The sequence below is a fragment of the Macaca fascicularis genome, chromosome 15, assembly GCF_037993035.2.
Source record: "Macaca fascicularis isolate 582-1 chromosome 15, T2T-MFA8v1.1".
Lineage (NCBI taxonomy): Eukaryota > Metazoa > Chordata > Mammalia > Primates > Cercopithecidae > Macaca > Macaca fascicularis.
This window is the reverse complement of record NC_088389.1, coordinates 7,123,333-7,143,397: the sequence shown is the minus strand read 5'-3', so window position 1 is coordinate 7,143,397 and position 20,065 is coordinate 7,123,333. Positions and strand designations below refer to the sequence as shown.

General features: G+C 48.5%; 1 long non-coding RNA gene across 1 annotated transcript in view; it reads right to left on the bottom strand.

Moving 5' to 3' along the window:
* Positions 1 to 15,202, bottom strand: part of LOC141408715 (uncharacterized) — a 90,284-nt gene extending 75,082 nt beyond the window's left edge. The window contains exon 1 of the long non-coding RNA XR_012425016.1: positions 15,129 to 15,202. This is a non-coding gene — a long non-coding RNA (uncharacterized lncRNA). The remainder of the gene's footprint in view (positions 1 to 15,128) is intronic.
* Between the last annotated feature and the right edge of the window lie 4,863 nt (positions 15,203 to 20,065).

Sequence of the window (20,065 nt, the reverse complement as noted above, 5' to 3'; positions counted from 1 at the left end):
CACGCGTACACATGTACATGCATGCATGCATATACACGTGCACATGAACACGCATACACGCACATACACACGCATACACTGGTGCACACACATGCATGTGTACATGCCTACGTAAGTATCATCTCAGTATGTGGATTCAAAATTCTGATGCAAACAAGAATAATCACAAAACAAGGTAGGGTGTCAACAAGTGAGAATTGAGATGGAAGTCCTGGAATGTTCCAGAGACGATATGAGGGAGGTCTGCACATCACATAAACATCTTACCCATTTTAAACGTGACCATTCCTGCCAACATCGGCCTGGATTAAGAAGATTTCATTTACATAAGGAAGAGAAAATATAATACTTGTTCTAATGAGGTTCTCTAATCATTAGATTATTTTCATAATTATAAGTAATCACTAAATAACTTCCTTTCAAGGGTCTAAAAATAAAAAGAAGATAACAAAGTCACAGTCCTGACAGTTTTATCATGCAAATCACAGCTGTGAAAATAAAGCATGGTTTTGAGACTATGCCCTCCTCAAATACCCTTCATGGAATTTTGTACCAGTAATGGCTGGTAAATAATTGTTACACCAGGTGGAAAAGTATATCATTTGGGGTATATGAAGTAAGCATGTAAAGAGAAATGACCACACACACCTGAAACCAGGTCTCATTTCACAACTGTTTCCTACTTTAGATTTGCTTAATTTACTTCATGAGGTGCCTTGAGGAGAGAAAGCAGAGCTGGGATCCGCCCCGAGGCTGCTTCGGGAAGAGCTGGGTGGGCACCAAGCCCCTCAGACCGAGGGCTGAGCTGCGTGGCTATGACCCCATCACTGCGACTCCCCAGGCGTGTGTCCCTGTGTGTCACGCAAACTCCTGCCACACAGGTGACACACGCCACACGCCTGACACAGGCTCAGCACACAGGGAGCGATCAGCAAGTGGTGACTGGAGAGAAGCGACGGCCTTCAGCGTGGACGGAGAAAACAGGTCACAGACTCACAGAGGAAACGCCGCAGATCCACAGACGGAGAAAACACCACAGATGCATGGACAGAGGAAACAGACCACAGACGCACGGAGCGAAGAAAAGCGCAACAGATGCACGGAGGGAGGAAAAGCGCCACAGACGCACACATGGAGAAAACGCCACAGATGCACGGACGGAAGAAACGCCACTAACGCACGGACAGAAGAAATGCCACAGACGCATGGATGGAGGAAACGCGCCACTGAGGCACGCATGGAGAAAACAGGCCACAGACGGACGAAGGGAGAAAACGCCACAGACGCACGGACGGAAGAAACAAGGCAGAGACGCGCACACACCAGTGTGGAACATGGGACAGGAACGTCCCGGCCATGCACCTTCCACTCCCACTAGGGACTTCCCACCCCAGAGCACTCAGGATGGCTGTGGAGCTCCTGCCACCCACCCCAGAGGTGAAGCTGGGGAGCCAGAGATGAGCAGGTTCACGTCCATCAAATGCGGCTGCAATCCCTGTAATAACAGAAGGTCACCATTAAACCGAAGGGCACTTCACTTGGAATAAAAGCACTCTGCATGAAAGAACTAAAGATTGGCCGGAGACCGCTTAGAGACCATCACAATCATTCTTGCTAGTGACAGTGAAGCTTCAAGAGTGGTCACTTTTCCTGTAGAAACGCCACAGAGGTGATTCCTGGAACTCAGTTAGAATATTTCTTTCCCGGAAACCACACAACCAAGAGTTTAATAATGCCATCTCTTGAGCAGAAAGATTAAGATTTGTGATGAAACAAAACCCTGGCAAGCCTCCTGATTCTAGAAGATGCTATACAGAAAAGCTAACTCAAAGGGGTTGCATTTCTTTTGTCGTCCATGACACACATGAAAAAAATTTTAAATATACAAAAAATGTAGGATTTGTACAGTGAGTATCAATGTATCTACCCCCTGGATCACAGATTAGATTTTAAATGTAAAGTTCTAAAGGTTCCCAGCTAAGGAAATGTGCAGTGTAAGCCTCTACCTGGTTAGAACCAAGGGGAATGGAATGAGCTTTCCCCTGCCTTGCTACTCAGCTAAGAGGGGCTGCCACAGCTCTGCCACCCCACCCCAGAGCACCCAGGATGGCTGTGGAGTTCCTGCCACCCATCCCAGAGTTGAGGCTGGATCCCCAATCGAGGCGTTAAGAGTGAGCCAGCTGGGCGCGGTGTCTCAAGCCTACAATCCCAGCACTTTGGAAGGCCAAGATGGGTGGATTACGAAAGCAAGAGATCGAGATCATCCTGGCTAACACGGTGAAACTCCGTCTCTGCTCAAAAAAAAAAATACAAAAAACTAGCCGGGCGAGGTGGCGGGCGCCTGTAGTCCCAGCTACTCTGGAGGCTGATGCAGGAGAATGGCATAAACGTGGGAGGCGGAGCTTGCAGTGAGCTGAGATCTGGCCACCGCACTCCAGCCTGGGCGACAGAGCGAGACTCCATCTCAAAAAACAAAACAAACAAACAAAAAGAGTGAGCCAGCCTTTAGAGGCCATGTGGTCTATACTTGAATAGAAAATGTTCCAGGAAACCAAAGATTCAAATGCCTGTGATGAATTCCTACCCATTTGAAACCCAGGCTCCTCATCTATATAAAGAGAACAATGCTCTCTCCTGAGAAAGCATTTCAGAAGGACGAAAAAGGATCCACATGAGAGCAGCTGAAAACTACCAAGCACCCTGCAATTATAAGATTTTTTTCCATATCTTTGTTTCAAGGAATGTCAGCATTCTAAATATTGCGCTTCATCCCACATCACCTTTCAGGAGCAAATCATAACGATCAAAAGTATCAGCAGAATCCCTACCAGCTCAGTCGCCGTGTGCTTCTTCTCCCTGCATGAGAATTCCTGCAGAACGATGGGACCATCCAAGAATGGCTCCCTGCCATCATGTGCCCATATTCCTTCCCCAGGGAGCTATTCCTGTACTCATGGGGCATGGGAAACCTGTATAACACCACCAGAAAGTCCTTGTTTGATTTACACACTTCCCAGAAGGGCTGATTTTATCCAGAATCCGAACTGTGTCAAACACTGAACCTAAGAAATCATTAAAAACCAAGGAAATGTAAGGTCATCTCCTGCCCTGGGTGCATGGCTACTAGGGGAGAAATAGAAAATGAGACATGAAAGCAAACTTTAAGATATTCAGAACACCAGTGGATGATTCCAGGAACCCATTACAGATCATTGCTGTTCCTAATAACAGGAAAGAAATTCTAAAATTCCAACAGGCATGGTGAGTCCCTCACTTGCATGAAATCAAAATAATAATCCATCGCTATCTTTAAAAGACAAAAGAAAAACTCTATTTCCTCTTCATATTAATTTGTGTACAAATAACTTAAGTGAGGAAATCTTAATGTCTGGACTGTGATATCAATAGCAAAATAACCCCAAGCTTCCCAATTAAAGGATATAGACGGGCTGAGTGGATTTAAAGAAGAAAAACCAACTATATGCTGCCTAGAAAAAACTCACTTCAGCCAGAAAGACACACATAGACTAAATGTGAAGGGATGGAAAAACATGTTCCACATTAATGGAACTCAAAAGTGAGCAAGAGTAGCTATATTTATTTCAGATGAATCACAAGTTAAGTCAAAAACTGTAAAAAGGTAATTATGTAATAAAGAGATCAACATAGCAAGAGGATATAACAATTACGAGTATATGTGCACCCAACAACAAAGCACCCAGATACATAAAGCAAATATTAGTAGATCTAGAGAGAGAGGTTGGGCACAGTGCCTCATGCCTGTAATCCCAGCACTTTGGGGTGTGGAGGCAGGTGGATCACCTGAGGTCAAGAGATCAAGACCAGCCTGGCCAACATGGTGAAACCCTGTCTCTACTAATACAAAAAATTAGCCCAGGATGGTGGCACACGCCTGTAATCCCAGCTACTTGGGAGGCTGAGGCAGGAGAATCATTTGAACTCGGAAGGTGGAGGTTGCAATGAGTTGAGATTGCACCTCTGCACTCTAGCCTAGGCAACAAGAGCAAAACTCCGTCTCAAATATATATATATACACACACATACATACATATATATATATACACACACACACACATACATATATATATATATATATATATAGAGAGAGAGAGAGAGAGAGAGAGAGAGAGAGAGAGAGAGAGAAACACCAACACAACAATAGTAGGGCCCTCAAAACCCCACTGTCAGCACTGGAGATCATCTAGACAGAAAATAACAACAAATTATCAAGTTGAAAGTACAGTGTAGACTAAATGGACCTAACAGACATTTACAGAACATTTCATCCAACAGATACAGAATGCAGATTTTTCTCATCGGCACATGGAACATTCTCTAGAATCAACCACATGCTAGGCTGCAAAAGAAGTCTCAATACATTTTTTAAAAATTGAAATAACATCTAGGATATTCTCAGACTGTAACAGAATAAAGCTATAAATCAACAACAAGGAACAGATACTTCTCAAAAGAAGACATTTATGCAGCCAATAGACACATGAAAAAATGCTCATCATCACTCGCCATCAGAGAAATGTAAATCAAAACCACAATGAGATACCATCTCACACCAGTTAGAATGGCAATCATTAAAAAGTCAGGAAACGACAGGTGCTGGAGAGGATGTGGAGAAATAGGAACACTTTTACACTGTTGGTGGGATTGTAAACTAGTTCAACCATTATGGAAAACAGTATGGCGATTCCTCAAGGATCTAGAACTAGATGTACCATATGACGCAGCCATCCCGTTACTGGGTATATACCCAAAGGATTATAAATCATGTTGCTATGAAGACACATGCACACGTATGTTTATTGCGGCCCTATTCACAATAGCAAAGACTTGGAATCAACCCAAATGTCCATCAGTGACAGACTGGATTAAGAAAATGTGGCACATATACACCATGGAATACTATGCAGCCATAAAAAAGGATGAGTTTGTGTCCTTTGTAGGAACATGGATGCAGCTGGAAACCATCATTCTTAGCAAACTATCACAAGAACAGAAAATCAAACACTGCATGTTCTCACTCATAGGTGGGAATTGAACAATGAGATCACTTCGTCTCGGGAAGGGAATATCACACACCGGGGCCTATCATGGGGAGGGGGAAGAGGGGAGGGATGGCACTGGGAGTTATACCTGATGTAAATGACGAGTTGATGGGTGCTGACGAGTTGATGGGTGCAGCACACCAACATGGCACAAGTATACATATGTAACAAACCTGCACGTTATGCACATGTACCCTAGAACTTAAGGTATAATAATAATAAGAAAGAAAGAAAGAAAGAAAGAAAGAAAGAAAGAAAGAAAGAAAGAAAGAAAGAAAGAAAGAAAGAAAGAAAAGAAGTAAGGAAACAGCAGGTGCTGGAGTGGATGTGGAGAAATAGGAACACTTTTACACTGTTGGTGGGACTGTAAACTAGTTCAATCATTGTGGAAAACAGTGTGGCGATTCCTCAAGGATCTAGAACTGGAAATACCATTTGACCCAGCAATCCCATTACTGGGTATATACCCAAAGGATTATAAATCATGCTTCCATAAAGACACATGCACACGTATGTTTATTGCGGTACTATTCACAATAGCAAAGACTTGGAAGCAACCCAAATGTCCATCAATGACAGACTGTATTAAGAGAATGTGGCACATTTACACCATGGCATACTATGCAGCCATAAAAAAGGATGAGTTCATGTACTTTGTAGGGACACGGATGCAGCTGCAAACCATCATTCTCAGCAAACTATCGCGAGGACAGAAAACCAAACACCGCATGTTCTCACTCATAGGTGGGAAATGAACAGTGAGATCACTTGGACACAGGAAGGGGAACATCACACACCGGGGCCTGTTGTGGGGTGAGGGGAGGGAGGAAGGATAGCATTACGAGATATACCTAATTTAAAGGACAAGTTAATGGGTGCAGCACACCAGCTTGGCACATATATACATATGTAACAAACCTGCACATTGTGGACATGTACCCTAGAACATAAAGTTTAATAAACAATCAATCAAAAAACAAATCAACAACAAGGAGAACTTTCAAAACTGTATAAATACATAGAAATTCAACAATATGCCCTTGAATAGCAAACAGGTCAATGAAGAAATTAAGAAGGAAATTTAAAAATTTCTTGAAATAATTGAAAACAGAAACACAAACATATCAAAGCCTATGGCATACAGCAAAAGCAGTATTAAGAGGAAAGTTTATAACAATAAACTCCTACATTTAAAAAACAGATTTAAAATAAACAACCTAACAATGAACTGCAATGAGCTAGAAGAGCAAGAACAAATCAAATCCAGAAGTGGTAGCAGAAAAGAAATAACAAAGATCAAAGAGGAAGTAAATAATATTGAAACTAACAATTATAAAAGATGAAGAAAAGAGTGTTGGTTTTTTGAAAAGATAAATAAAATAGACAAGCCATTCGCTACACTAAGAAAGAAAAAGAAATCCCAAATAAATAAAATTAGAAACAAAAAAGGAGAATTACATTTGATACCACAGAAATACAAGGGATCATTAGAAACTATTTTTAACAACTGTATGTCAAGAGATTGGAAAACCTAGAGGAAATGGATAAATTCCTGGACATGTACAACCTACCTAGATGGAACCAAGAAGAAACGGAAATCCTAAACAGACCAATAATGAGTAACACGTATAACTACATAATAATAAAATGTCTCCCAACGAAGAAAACCCCAGAACTAGGTGGCTTCACAGCTGAATTCTACAAATTTTTATTTCAATTCTTCTCAAACTATTCCAAAAATATTGAAGAGGAGGGAATTCTGCCAAGTTCATTCTTCAAGCCCAGCATTACCCTGATACCAAAATAAGACAAGGACACAATAAAAAGAGAAAACTATAGGTCAATACCCCTGATGAACACAGATGCAAAAATCCTCAGCAAAACACTAACAAACTGAATCCAACAGTAAATCAAAAAGATTATACATCATGATCAAGTGGGATTTATCCCAGGATGCAAGGATTGCTCAACAAACACAGATCAATAAACACGCTACATCACATCCACAGAATTAAGGACAAAAACCATATCATTTCGACAGATACAGAAAAAGCATTTGATAAAATTCAACGCCGCTTCATGATAAAAAGTCTCAACAAACGAGGCACTGAAGGAAACATACCTCAACACAATAAAGGTCATATGTGACAAACCCACAGCTAACATAATGGTGAATGGGGAAATACTAACAGCTTTTTCTCTGACACCTGTAACAAGACAAGGACGCCCACTTGTGCCACTCCTATTCAACACAGCACTGAACGTCCTAGTCAAGAGCGGTTAGGTAAGAGAAAGAAATCAAGGGCACCCAAAGTGGAAAGGAGGAAGTCTAATTGTCTGTTTGCAGACAATATGCTCTTATATTAAAAAAAAAAAAAAAGGCTCCAGCAAAAATCTCTTTGAACCGATAAACAAATTCAGTAAAGTTACAGAATACAAAATAAACATATAAAAGTCAGTAGCATTTCTATAGACTAACAATGAGCCAGTGGAAAAAGAAATCAAGAAAGCAATCCAATTTAGCTACAAAAATATAAAATAAAAATAAAAATACCTCAGAAGAAGTCTAACCAAGAGGGTTAAAGATCTCTATGAGGAAAATGATATTCTACCCTCTGAAGGTAGAACAGTGGATTCTAGAGACAGGAAAGGGCGGCGGGAAGGCAGAAAGGGAGAGGTTGGCTAATGGATACAAAATGACATCTAGATAGTAAAAATGAGGGTTAGTGTGCTGTAGCCTTGTAGGGTGACTGTAGTTTATAATTTATTGTATATTTTCAAGCAGCTAGAAGAGAGGATTTTAAATATTCCCAGCATTAAGAAATGACAAATGTTTGAGAAGACGGACATGCTAATTATCCTGATTTGCTAATTACACATGATAAACATGTATTGAAATATCACACTGTATCCCATGGATATGTACCATAATGTGTCCATTAAAAATAATAATTGTTAAAAACCCAAGGGCCATTTCTCATTTGTCCTATGTCAATGTCGTGGTCCATTGGTGGAGACCTAGCCATTTGCAAGTTAGACTATAGTCACTTGAGCTGAAAGCAAATGAATCGTCACAAAAACTACCACTGGCACCAAGTCTTCTTTCCAGAATTTCCTGGCCACAGCACTGTCACAGTCACTGTGGGCAGGAAAGACACACTAGCAACCAAGTTTCAACCCCAGCACAGTTGATGCTTTTATTTCTCTGGTTTGGAAGAAGTGTGTGTTCATAACTTACATTTACTCCAACTGTCCCCTTGCTTAAATAGTTCCTTAAGGATGATTTTCTGTTACTAAATTCCAAGAGCTTCTGAGCCCCCATTATATTCTCCAAAGTAAATAAAAAGAGAAAATGTGTTGAAAGCCTGATAATGTTCACTGAAGAATCCAGCATGATGTACTGCTTGAAATGGCCACTCCACCTTGTTCCTTTACATGACTTTTAAAGTAGCCCCAGTTATTACACATAATTGAAGCCATAATTTCTGCAATACCATTAGGTCCACAAAGGGTGGGGCCAGGGGACTTCAAAGTCTGTCTCTGAATTTTTTTTTTAAAAAAGGAAAGCTCATGAGAGTAGGTAATGAAAATAAATATTCACACAACTCAGAACAGGGCATGGTGACACATAAAGCTCCAGCCTGGCACAGGTGTCCAGCCAGTGAGGGTGGGGACACAGACTCATATGGTCCCCACAATCCCCCAGAAGTGCCACAGACAGGTGGATGGCCTGAGGTAGAATCAGGCTCCGAATTCCAGGAGCTGTCTGGCTCATGTGCACCGCATGTGGTCCACAGTGCACGAGGATGCCCCACGTCAACAGTCCCGGTGCAGAGCACAGAATGCCCCATGTCACGAGCCCCCGCTGCAGAGCATAGCCCGAAGGTGCCAGCCCAGCCTCCTACACACACTGGCCACCAAGGCACTGCCCTCCAGGAAGGAGGACCCCAGAGGTCGTGGCAGGATGAGGTTCTGCTCTTCATCATCCCCGAGCAGAGGGGAAAGTCCCAGCAGACATTTGGGGAGCCTCTACAGGTGGCTCTGGGACTCTGAATGGAGGTTCAAAGTTGTCCCCAGATACGCTAGACTCAAACCTAAAACAGGTCATTCTTCCAGATATGCCCAGACTGGGACCTATATAGGCCATCCTTCCTAGCTTTCCTCTGGAAAAGCAGGCTTAAAAGAGTATCGACTAAAAGGGGCCACCAGGAAGAGGGAAGTCCTATCTTTAAAAAAAGAAATAATTTTTCTAAAAAAGAGGCACTGAGGCTCTGACCCATCTGATCACTGAGTACGTGCTCAGCAGCATCTGTCAAAGCAGAGCAAGTACACACATGCTCTCCATACCCTGTGCTCCGGGTCCCCGTGCTCCCCGCTCCCATGCCCCCCGCACCCGTGCTCCCCACACCTGTGCTCCGGGCACCCGTGCTTCCCGCACCCGTCCTCACCACGCCCATGCTCCCCACACCTATCTGTGCTCCCCATGCCTATGTTCCCTGCACCCGTGCTCCCCGCACTGTGTTCCCTGCACCCATGTCTGCTCCTCGGCTCTCTTCCACTGATTTCCTCTGTACGTCCCTCTTGATAGTCACTGTCACCTCGAATCACCTGGCTAAATGGAGGTAAAGCAAAAGTCTAGAGTAGCACATTGGAGGACAGAGTGGAAGTGGCTGTTTACCAAGCAGGGCTATGAGATGAGCGCATCTGATCCCCATTAATCCTGACGGTCAGTTGATTAGCCCTGTTTAACAGCTGGGGACACTGAGGTGTGGAGGGATGGCCTTGCTTACCCCGGACGATGCTGACAGTGTGGGCCCAGCCCGGTCCCACAGTCACCAGGAGGAGGCTCCTGAGTGGGCAGGCGCCGAGGTGCAGCGCAGAGAACGCCTGGGACCCTGGCATAGACTCCTCAGGAAGGAAACAGAAAGGTCCACAGAGACTCAAGCAGCACAGAAGAAGGTCACCCACAAGTTAAAAATAGATGTTTGTGCTCTATCGTCCCAGCGTGCTAAACATCCAGCTCGCTCACACGCACGGCCTGACGTGAGACCGGCCTCCTTCAGCACTTGGCTAAGGGAGAGAGGCACCTGCCCCTCTCCTGACAATAGCAGGCTCGGCAGCTATTCTTCAATGTACTTGACACCCCTCCGTGAGGATTAAGCTACACTCTGTCGACACTGGGTAAGTTTAATCCCGACACAGCTAACCGTGTCGATCTGCAGTGAACAAACAACTTACTTTGGATGGCTCTGTCACTGACAAAGACCCTGAATCTCCCAGCAAAGCTTAGTGACACGACTTACCTTTCTGTTTTCATTTCAGGTACACTGGCCTATACGGTCTAGTTTACCTGCTGATAATGCCTTGGAAAGACCACCAGGGGGCCCCACACCATTTTCGGCTTTATAGGGATGTGAATTTCCCTTTGATGACAAAGGTAATGGGGAAATAAAACAAGGATCCAAAACAGATGCCTGTGTGTTTCCTGGGAATGATAAGGTCAGGAACTGCCGCTCTGTGTCAGGTGAGGGAGTAACAGAGAGAATGACACCAACTCCTGAGAGAGGACCTGATGCATGGTGCGGCCACCGCCTGTGGCCATGGAAATTCCAGGGAATGCAGGCCCCAGTTGCATGGTACAGCCACCATCTGCGACCACAGAAATTCCGGGGAATGCAGACCCTCAGTCACATGGTACAGTTACCATCTGTGGCCACAAAAATTCCAGGAAAAGCAGACCCTCAGACACATGGTACAGCCACCATCTATAGCCATGGAAATTCCAGGGAACACAGACCCTCATTCACATGGTGCAGTCACCACCTTTGGCCACGGAAATTCCAGGGAACATAGACACCAGTTGCATGGTGCAGACACCACCTGCAGCCACAGAAATTCTGGGGAACGCAGACTCCAGTCGCACGGTGCAGCCACCACCTGTGGCCATGGAAATTCCGGGGAATGCAGGCCCCAGTCTCTAAAGTGCTATTTGTTTTATGAACTTCACCGCAGTGAATGTGGAAGAGTTTCTCTCTGTGCAGAGCTCAGTATCCAGAAGGGAAGTCGGCCCCAGGAATGCCTTCCTCCTCTTCAGAGCTCAGGGCCCAGGGCTGACGCCCTTGGGAGGGGTCCTTGTTCGGCAACTGTGCCTGTGGAGGGTTACCCAACACTCACCGTGCACCTCCTAGGAGCGGAGGCTACAACAGGGAGCCAGAGATCAAGCTCTGCTCAGACAACAGTGAGCTGATGGCCCTCCACTCTAAGTTCCAACTGCACGGAGTGTGTATTCCATGAATGCTTGCTAAATGAATGATTCATAGAAGGTCGTCTGTGCTGACCTTTGCTGGTCTGCTGACTGTGGGCTTCAGAGCATAGACCTCATTCCTGGAGCAGCCAGTCCTTCCCAGAGTGATGGCTGCTGGAGGACAAAGCCCAGGGCTTCTGTCCTGCAGCAACGCGCTCAGGACCCTGCGCTGGGCACGCTGGGGGCCTCTCCAGCAGGAGATCCCCAGTCCTGATCTTGCAATATCAGTGAACCCCAGGGCAGTCCCAAGTGCTCAAAATCAAGTAAATGTCCATTGTGATTCAACATATCAATTATAGAAGAAAGGGCAGATTGCCGCCTCCCTCCTCAAACTAGGGACCATAAATCGATCCGCGGCCCTAACTGAGGCTCTGCCTTAAATCCTGCTAAAACTACCAGCCAAACACTCAAATTTACATTAGAGTTAAAGGGGGAAAAAAAAAAAAACACTAAACCAAACACCTGTAAGAAATGATCAAGCAACCTGTGATACATCAACCTAAAGATTAAATATTAAAACAATGAAGTAGCAAGATATTAAAAGAGTATAAACTCTGTGTACATCGTGGTTCACGGTTCTAAAATTACACGAAGACAAAGACTGGAATGGAAGGGGCATAGATTTACAGATACATTTTTTATTTTTAGTTTTTTAATTTTAAATATTACTTCTGTAATGTATGATTTGACTAACCAGATAATTCGACCAAAGAAAAAATCAATTATGCCTATAGATAAATATGCACAGAATCCTTCTCTCTGATGCCAATGGAATTAGTTTGGGTCTGGCCCACAGTCTTCAATCTTTTAATTAAGACACAAAAACCAGGGCCGGGCGCGGTGGCTCAAGCCTGTAATCCCAGCACTTTGGGAGGCCGAGATGGGCGGATCACGAGGTCAGGAGATCGAGACTATCCTGGCTAACACAGTGAAACCCCGTCTCTACTAAAAAATACAAAAAAAATAGCCGGGCGAGGTGGCGGGCGCCTGTAGTCCCAGCTACTCGGGAGACTGAGGCAGGAGAATGGCGTAAACCCGGGAGGCGGAGCTTGCAGTGAGCGGAGATCTGGCCACTGCACTCCAGCCCGGGCGGCAGAGCCAGACTCCGTCTCAAAAAAAAAAAAAAAAAAAAAAAAAAAAAAAAAAAAAAGACACAAAAACCATCTGTCAGGCTATTAGAAAAAAAAAAAAAAGATTTATAACCAGGAGCCCAGAAGAAAAGGACCTGCTATGTATCACAGCGTCTCTCCACGCCTCTCCACCCCGGACAGTGCTCCCTCTTTCCCCATTTTCATACCTACAGCACAAAGCACTTAGTAAGGAACTATCTCAATTCATGAGTCGCACAGCACAAAGGTCCGATGTCGCTGCCAAACATACCCTGCAGCCCCAAAACGAAGCGGCAACCCCCAGTGAAGGAAGAATGAGAGGCTGCTGGTTGTAATTTTAAATCTCGCAACTCAATGTCTTTGCACTTTCCTGCTTTGTTGGTTTCAAGGACTTATTAAAATTAACCCCCCTACTGGATATTGAAGAAAGAAAGCAGGATGGTTGTGCAGCCTCTGAAGAGGCAGAGCGCCCTCGTTCCGCGGCCACCGCTGTCTTTCTACCCACAGCAGACGGGTTGACCAATTAGTCTCCCTTAGAGGGCACTGTTTATGATCATCGCGAACAAATGGATGCAATTGCTTCTTTTGAGATGTAGCAAGTTCTGGGACCTCCGCAGGAAAAAAATAATAATAATAATAAGGGCACTGGCGCAATAGTCATAACCTCTGCGTGACACACACACAGAAGGAAAATTATAGCCCTGGAGGCGGAGGCGTTTGGAAAGGGAAGGTGGAAGCAGGAAGGACGCCCACAGAATAGAGTGGTCAGAAACGGACCACGTCACTAAAGGGCGCCTTAGACGGTCCAGAGGACAAAATGTCCCTCTTTCCAGGGTAAACACCCATTTGCCAAACAGCCAGTGACGGCAAGCAGGAGTTTGCTTTTTTTTTTTAAGGCGTCGAAGAGCAAGAAATAAGCTTAATAATGGGACTGACAGGGCCCTGGGCTGCTGACTCAGCTGATGTGCACAGCATCAAAACCCAGGTTCCTCAGTGCGCTCCCTCTGCAGTTCAGGACAGCACTACAACTCACCCCATCAATCATTGCTTAAAAAAAGCAGTTCTAAAAAAAGAGACGACCCATTTGAAAGCAGCTGGAGGAGGAAGACAGAGAGCGACTCGCAGAATCCAACCGCTTGTAGCTTCGGAACCATAACAAGAATATGAAACTAGCCGGCCCAGTGTGAGGCAGAACAGAGACGCCGTCACGGCTCTCAAGAGGCTGAACGGGAAGCCCATGGCTCACGCCCCGCAACGCCCTAATGGCGCCTGGAGCAGCCCACAAGTCTGTGTCCTTCGTGTGGGTTCACCTTCCTAGTTTCCTGGGTAAATTCAATGTACAGCATTTATTCGCCAAGAAAAGAACATTCAAATCAAACTACTGTCATAACTCTGAAGGACTCTTAACACTCCAGTCCACACGTTCAAAAGCCCACAAATATCAGTGCTGCCACTGTGCAGGTAACAATGTTTTGGATGCATCATGCACGTAACCAGTAACGATGTTTTCATGTTTTCCGTAGCCATCTCATTCAGGATACATAAATATCTGTGACGACTTGACACTTAGTTATCTGTGACTTTCAGATAGATTTAACAAGTCTACCTGACGGAGAAGGCCTCACCCTCCCGATCCCGGGCACAGGCGCCCCTACGTGCACCCGGGGCCTGGGGAGCGCACTCTCCATCACCTTCCGCTCTTCAATGTTAAATGTCCTCCCGGCGCGCCCGCGTCGTGGGCCCAGGCTCGGGCCCCTCCTGGAGAGCCGCTTCCACATTGCAGGGCAGGGGAAGCCCAGAGCCCGCGCCGCGGCGCCGCTGACGTCCCGGAGTCCCCGCTTCCTGGTCCTTCCGGTCCGCGGAGGCTGGCCGGGAGGGCCTGAGACCCACTTTAGTTTTCAGTTTTGTCACGATCCGGAAGGCGACAGCACATGCGAGCGCAAGAAACCCTTTTTGTAAATCTTCCAGCGGAAACGCGAAGGGCTGCCGGACCGCCTCGGAGACGCCAGGCGGGAACCCAGAGCACCCCCGCCGCGTCCTGCATTGCAGCAGCCGGGACCCCGCCCACACCGCGCGGGGCACGAGGCTACAGGAGGCGTGCGGGGACCCGGCCGTTTCTTCCTCGACATGCTGGGTGGTGGCGCGGGGCGGAGTTGAGGGGCGGGGGGCCACTTAGGAAGTGATCGCGCTGTACCCTCGCTTCGGAGGGGAAGCCCGGCCCAGTCCTACAGCTCAGAGGCAGAACGACCCGCGAGGGCGCTCCAGGCGACCCCTCTGCCAGGTTCAATTTAAAACATAAACGGGACGGGATGGAAAGCTCCCTATCTTTCGGATGGAGGTTCCTACCGCCATGTCCCTTCCTCCTCCGCCCCACCCGGCAAGGACCCCGGGGCTGCCTTGACGGTTCACGCTGCCCCTCAGGTACCCCTGCCCTGCCGCTCCCGGGCACCGGCTTCGACCCAGTTCTCCCGATCGCTTCCCCGCTCTTCTCCCCGGTTCTTCCCATCGCTTCCCCATCTTTCCCCGGGTCCTCCCATCGCTCCCCCCCTCTTCTGCCCTATTCCCCCATCCCCTTCGCCCTGTTCTCCCTCTCTCCGTCCGTCCCGACCTCGCCGCCTGGAGGGGGGCGCGCACCTTGAGCATCCCCGCCACTGGTCAGCACGCCGATGGCCTTGCCGGCCCCGGAGAGGTGCTCCAGGAACTTCCGCAAAGAGCCCTTGGGGGCCCGGGAGTCGTCTGCGTCCACGGAGAGGAGGCCGAGGGTAGTCCCTAGTCCGGGTGCGCGGCAGGCAATGGGGACCCTGCCCGCGCGCGCCGGACTCGTAACTGCTGCGCGCCCGCGCCCCCGCCTGACGCCAGCGCCAATGGGCAGTGACGGGCGGGGCCCGAGCGCACCGGAGGGCCCGCGGGGGCGGGGGCGCGGCTAGGGGCAGGAGCAGGGAAAGGGCAGGGGCTGGCGGGGAGGGGGCGTGTGTAGGCAGGAGCACCTACGCGGGGGTCGTCGTAGGTAGGGGCCGCGCTAGCGATGGGGGAGGTCGCAGGTGCGGGGGTACCGCCACAGGTGGGCGGGGTCCCTGTGGGTGGGGTCGCGTTGCTGGTGCGCGAGCCTCGCGGGTGGGTTGGAGGACTCTGGTTGGGAGCTTTAGAGATGCCCGGAGCGCCACAGGTGGGGGCAGGGGCAGCGTCCGGGGAGGGGGAGACCGCAGGGGGGCGAGGTCACAACGTTTGCTGGGCGCGCCAAGGCGGGGCGGAATAGAACGCGGGGAGCATCTCCCGGGGGGGCAAGGGAGACGTGAGTGGGCGCGAACGCCGGGGCGGGTGGAAACCTCGCACTTGCTGGGAGCGCCGATGGCGGGGCGGGATGGAATTGGGGCGCGGAGACCCTACCTGGACGCGGAGGCTCGCGGCAGGCCCGGCCGCTCCTGCTGTTGTCGGCGCCTAGCCCGGCCGCTCGCACAGCTTCTTGTTGCCCGCAGGATTCCTCTGGGGGCTGCGCTGGGAGCCCCGGGGCGCGGCTTCCTCGACCCCCGCCCCCAAGTTTTCTCTGCAGCCTGAGGTCGGGAAGGACGCACGGAGAGTGGATCATTCAGGTGGCAAGAAAAGCTGAGCGCGGCGGGCTTAGCTATGACGAAGCTGCGATTTCCCGGGCCCACGGGGGCTGTGGCGCTCCTGAGCCACCAGCCCGGCCCTTTGGGAGAAGAAGCCTTGGGGTGGAGGAGGGTATCTGGGCGCGACCTTCAGAGATGCCTGGGCGCGCGGAAGTCAGAGTGGGGCAGGAGGAGGCGCAACAGGACTGGCCTCACGGGGAGGCGGGACGACCCTTCCTCCCCACGGACACGCGCGCTGCTGTACGCTGTGCTGACCTCGGCTGACTTCACTGGCCAACTCCACGTACAGAAATACGCACACCCGATGGGATGTGCGGTTGTCCATGCACAGCTTCACAGCCTGGTGCCGGTTACCCTGCGACGGGAGAGGGGGCAGCCCCCACAAAAGCACGGGCTTATGGGGCCCCGGTTACTTCAGTGCTCACCCCACGAAGTAGGGCTGCCAAACGGCCCCACTCGAGGGCTTACCGAAGGATGGTCCTGCGCAGTGGGTGTTTGTTGAACAGATAAGAGACAACAAAAGAGACTAAGAAGAGGTTTGTTCTATGAACCGGGGAATACGAAGCAATCGCAAAGGAGAGTCTCGCCAAAGGGCAATCCTGGGGAAAAGATGGAGAGGCATGGATTTTTCTTGGATGTGTGTCTCATCCTGGGGCTCATCCCGCTGAGCATCAAATATTCATTGCAAAAGAGGAAAAAAAAAATATGCTGCGGACAATGCTGGATGGTCTGATCTCTCCCTTGGCCAGAATGAACGGGGAAATTCCTAACCCCTCGTGGTCCTCAGAATCACCTGTCCTATGCACACCCCCACTAAACCACTGAAGTCCAGTTTCTGCCAGCGCAGCCAGGGAATGTATATTTTTAGACAAACCACCTAGGTTACTCTGATGAATGCAAAGTCAGAGAGCGCTGCTCTCATGCACTGAGCCTGAGCATTATTCTATTAATAAAAAAGGAGAGGAGAATCCTGGGTGTCTTAAGGTGGCAGTTGAGTGGCCTTTTCCTTCTGGCGGGCAGAAGAGCAGAGCGAGGCTCTGAGCACCTGCACCCACCGCTGGACTCAGGACCTGTGCTGGAGAATAGAAGGGCTAATTTAATTATTCGTGCCTTTTTAGAGCATATTACATGTGGAGAAGGTAGGGCACACTGAATTTTATTTCAGCCAAATACCCCTTATCTCCTTATACAATTGATATTTTTATATTGAACATTAGGGGATGGGTCATTTGTCATCAAATTGTCTATAACACAGAAAACCATAGACACAACCTAACAGTTCAAACATGATGAGTTAAATAAATGATGGTAAAAATAGACGCTGCAATAATATTTAGTTGCTGTTACCGCTACGAAGATAAGTGTCTACTGAAATGGAAATAAGTTCAGGACATACAAATAAGTGAAAAGGCAGGCCTAGACACAGTGCGAGCCTGTGCGTGCGAGTGTGCGAGTGTGTGTGTGTGTCTGCATATATATGTAAATGTTTCTGAGCATTTTATTTCCTTTCTTTTGCTTAGTATAGGCAATGCCATTTTTCTCTGCGATGAACAGGTATTGTTTAGGGAATAGAAATAGCTAATGAAAAACAATAAAATTTAGAGTGTCAAGACCCCCAAGGTTACGGATTATGTTCAGAAGTTTGTCTGTGTATAAGGGCTGGGGTCAGGGTGGTCACTGACGGTCCTCACACATCTGTTCTTATGAGTTTGGTCCCTTGCTCAGTCAGTCAGGGAATTAACATATATTAATATATACCTGTAGGTAAGATGGAAAAGAATGGCTATGGCTCTTTTTTTTTTTTTTTTTTTTTTTTTTTTTTTTTTTTTTTTTGCAAGTCATGTACTTTAATGGTGCTACAATTAGAGGTTCTCTTTTTTTAAAAAATCTTTGGCCTTAGCAATGAATCTTCTAATTCAACTGGAAGATATTGTCATGCTCGTCCCTGCGAAGAGACCACCAAAGAGGTTTTGTGTGAGCAACATGGCTGTTTATTTCACCAGGGCGCAGGTGGGCTGAGTCCGAAAAGAGAGTCAGCAAAGGGAGATAAGGGTGGGACCGTTTTATAGGATTTGGGTAAGTAAAGGAAAATTACAGTCAAAGGGGGGTTGTTCTCTGGCTGGCAGGAGTGGGGGTCACAAGGTGCTCAGTGGGGAAGCTTTTTGAACCAAGATGAGCCAGGAAAAGGAATTTCACAAGATAATATCATGGCTTAAGGCAAGGACCGGCCATTTTCACTTCTTTTGTGGTGGAATGTCATTGGTTAAGGCGAGGCAGGCCATTTGCACTACTTTTGTGATTCTTCAGTTACTTCAGGCCATCTGGGCCTATACCTGCAAGTCACAGGGGATGCGATGGCTTGGCTTGGGCTCAGAGGCCTGACAGATATTACATGCCGTGCTGACCGTACAGCTTCCCCCCAGTAGGACCTGAGGTGTGTGTTTGTTCTTCATTGTCCCTTGACAGGTTACTCCAAACTGTGGCCCACACCAGCACACAGTTATACCCCAGGAATGATTACTCCTTGGGCAGGGAGTTCAGGCTTCACTGGGCCCTCTGCCCCAGGGTTTCTCCGCGGCTGCAGCAGATGTCTGCCCAGGGCTGCTGTGTCTTCTGAAGGCTCAGGCTCATCAGGGAAGGAGCTGCTTCCACGCTCGCTTCTGTGTTGCTGGCAGGATTCTATTGCTTGCAGGCTGTTGGACTGAAGGCCCCAGTCTCTCCGTGGCATCAGCTTAAGGCCTCCCTCTGCCCTGGGCAGGTGACTGGCTATGCCAGAACTAGCACCTATGAAGACCCAGGGGGAGAGTACCAGTGGATGGAACCTGCAGCCCTCCCAATCCAATCTCAGGAGAGATCGCCATCTCTTTTGCCTGCTTCTATTCATTAGAAGTGAGCCGCTGAGTCCAGCCCTCTTCGAGGGTCTGGCTGTGAACACTAGAGGCAGGGGCCAAGGTGAGCCACTTGGGAGGGGAGGTGCTGCCTGGGACCTGCCTAGGACCAGGTGAAGGAGAACATGCATAGGGACAGATGTCCTTCCCGCTTCCCCTCTGTGGTGAGCGCAGGAGATGCCGATGTGCTCTAAAGGAGTTGTGGCATCCCAGGAGGGAAGCAGCTGCCAGACATGAGGGCACCATGACCCAGTGCCCCAGGATGTCGGTCTGCACGTTCCAGGGCTACCTGAGCTGCAGCCTCTTCCCCTTCCCGGCCGTCTCCTCCTGTGCATGGAGTGGGCATCTCAAATCTGCAGGGGCCAAACTGAGCTCAGGCCTCTGCACCCCCGCACAACCCCCCACCACTCAGTCTTCCTCACCTCAGCTCCTGGTGACTCCATCCTCCCAGGGACTCAGGCTGAAGCTTTGCAGTGCTCCTCCGCCCCGGCATCTAAGTCCCTCAGGAAAGTCCCTCTTGGCTCTTCATTGAATCTGGAGCCACTGGGGCCAAGTCACTTCCTCTGACCTGGACCGGAACAGGCTCCCTCCCCATCCCCTGCTCTGCCCCCACATCCACCCCACCTCCATGCCTCCGGTATGCTCAACTTCAAAAGTCAGGGTGCACCTATCAGGAGGTAATTCAGGCATCTTCTCTGCTGACTTGGAGTCACAGGCCCCACACATGGTACACTGGCCTGTCCTCTGGTCCCTTCAGATCCTGGTGTTGCCCAGAGGCCGATGCAGGCACCCGACAACCTCAGGCCCAGCCTGCTCTTTCCTCAGCCCAGGCCCTCCTCTCCCTACCCACTCTGCCCACCTTCCTCAGGTCTGTCCTGCAAGGTCTTCTGCAGTGGTGAGGCGTCCCCAGATCACCCTCTTAGAAATTCTGGGCTCCATGCACACTCCTGTTCCCTCCCTGCTTCTCTTAAAACATCCGCCTCATTGTCACACATGGGGCATTTCACCTATCTACTGGGCTTCTCCAGAGGTCCCCCTGCTGAACTCTGAATGCCGTGGATTCAGAGATCTTTGA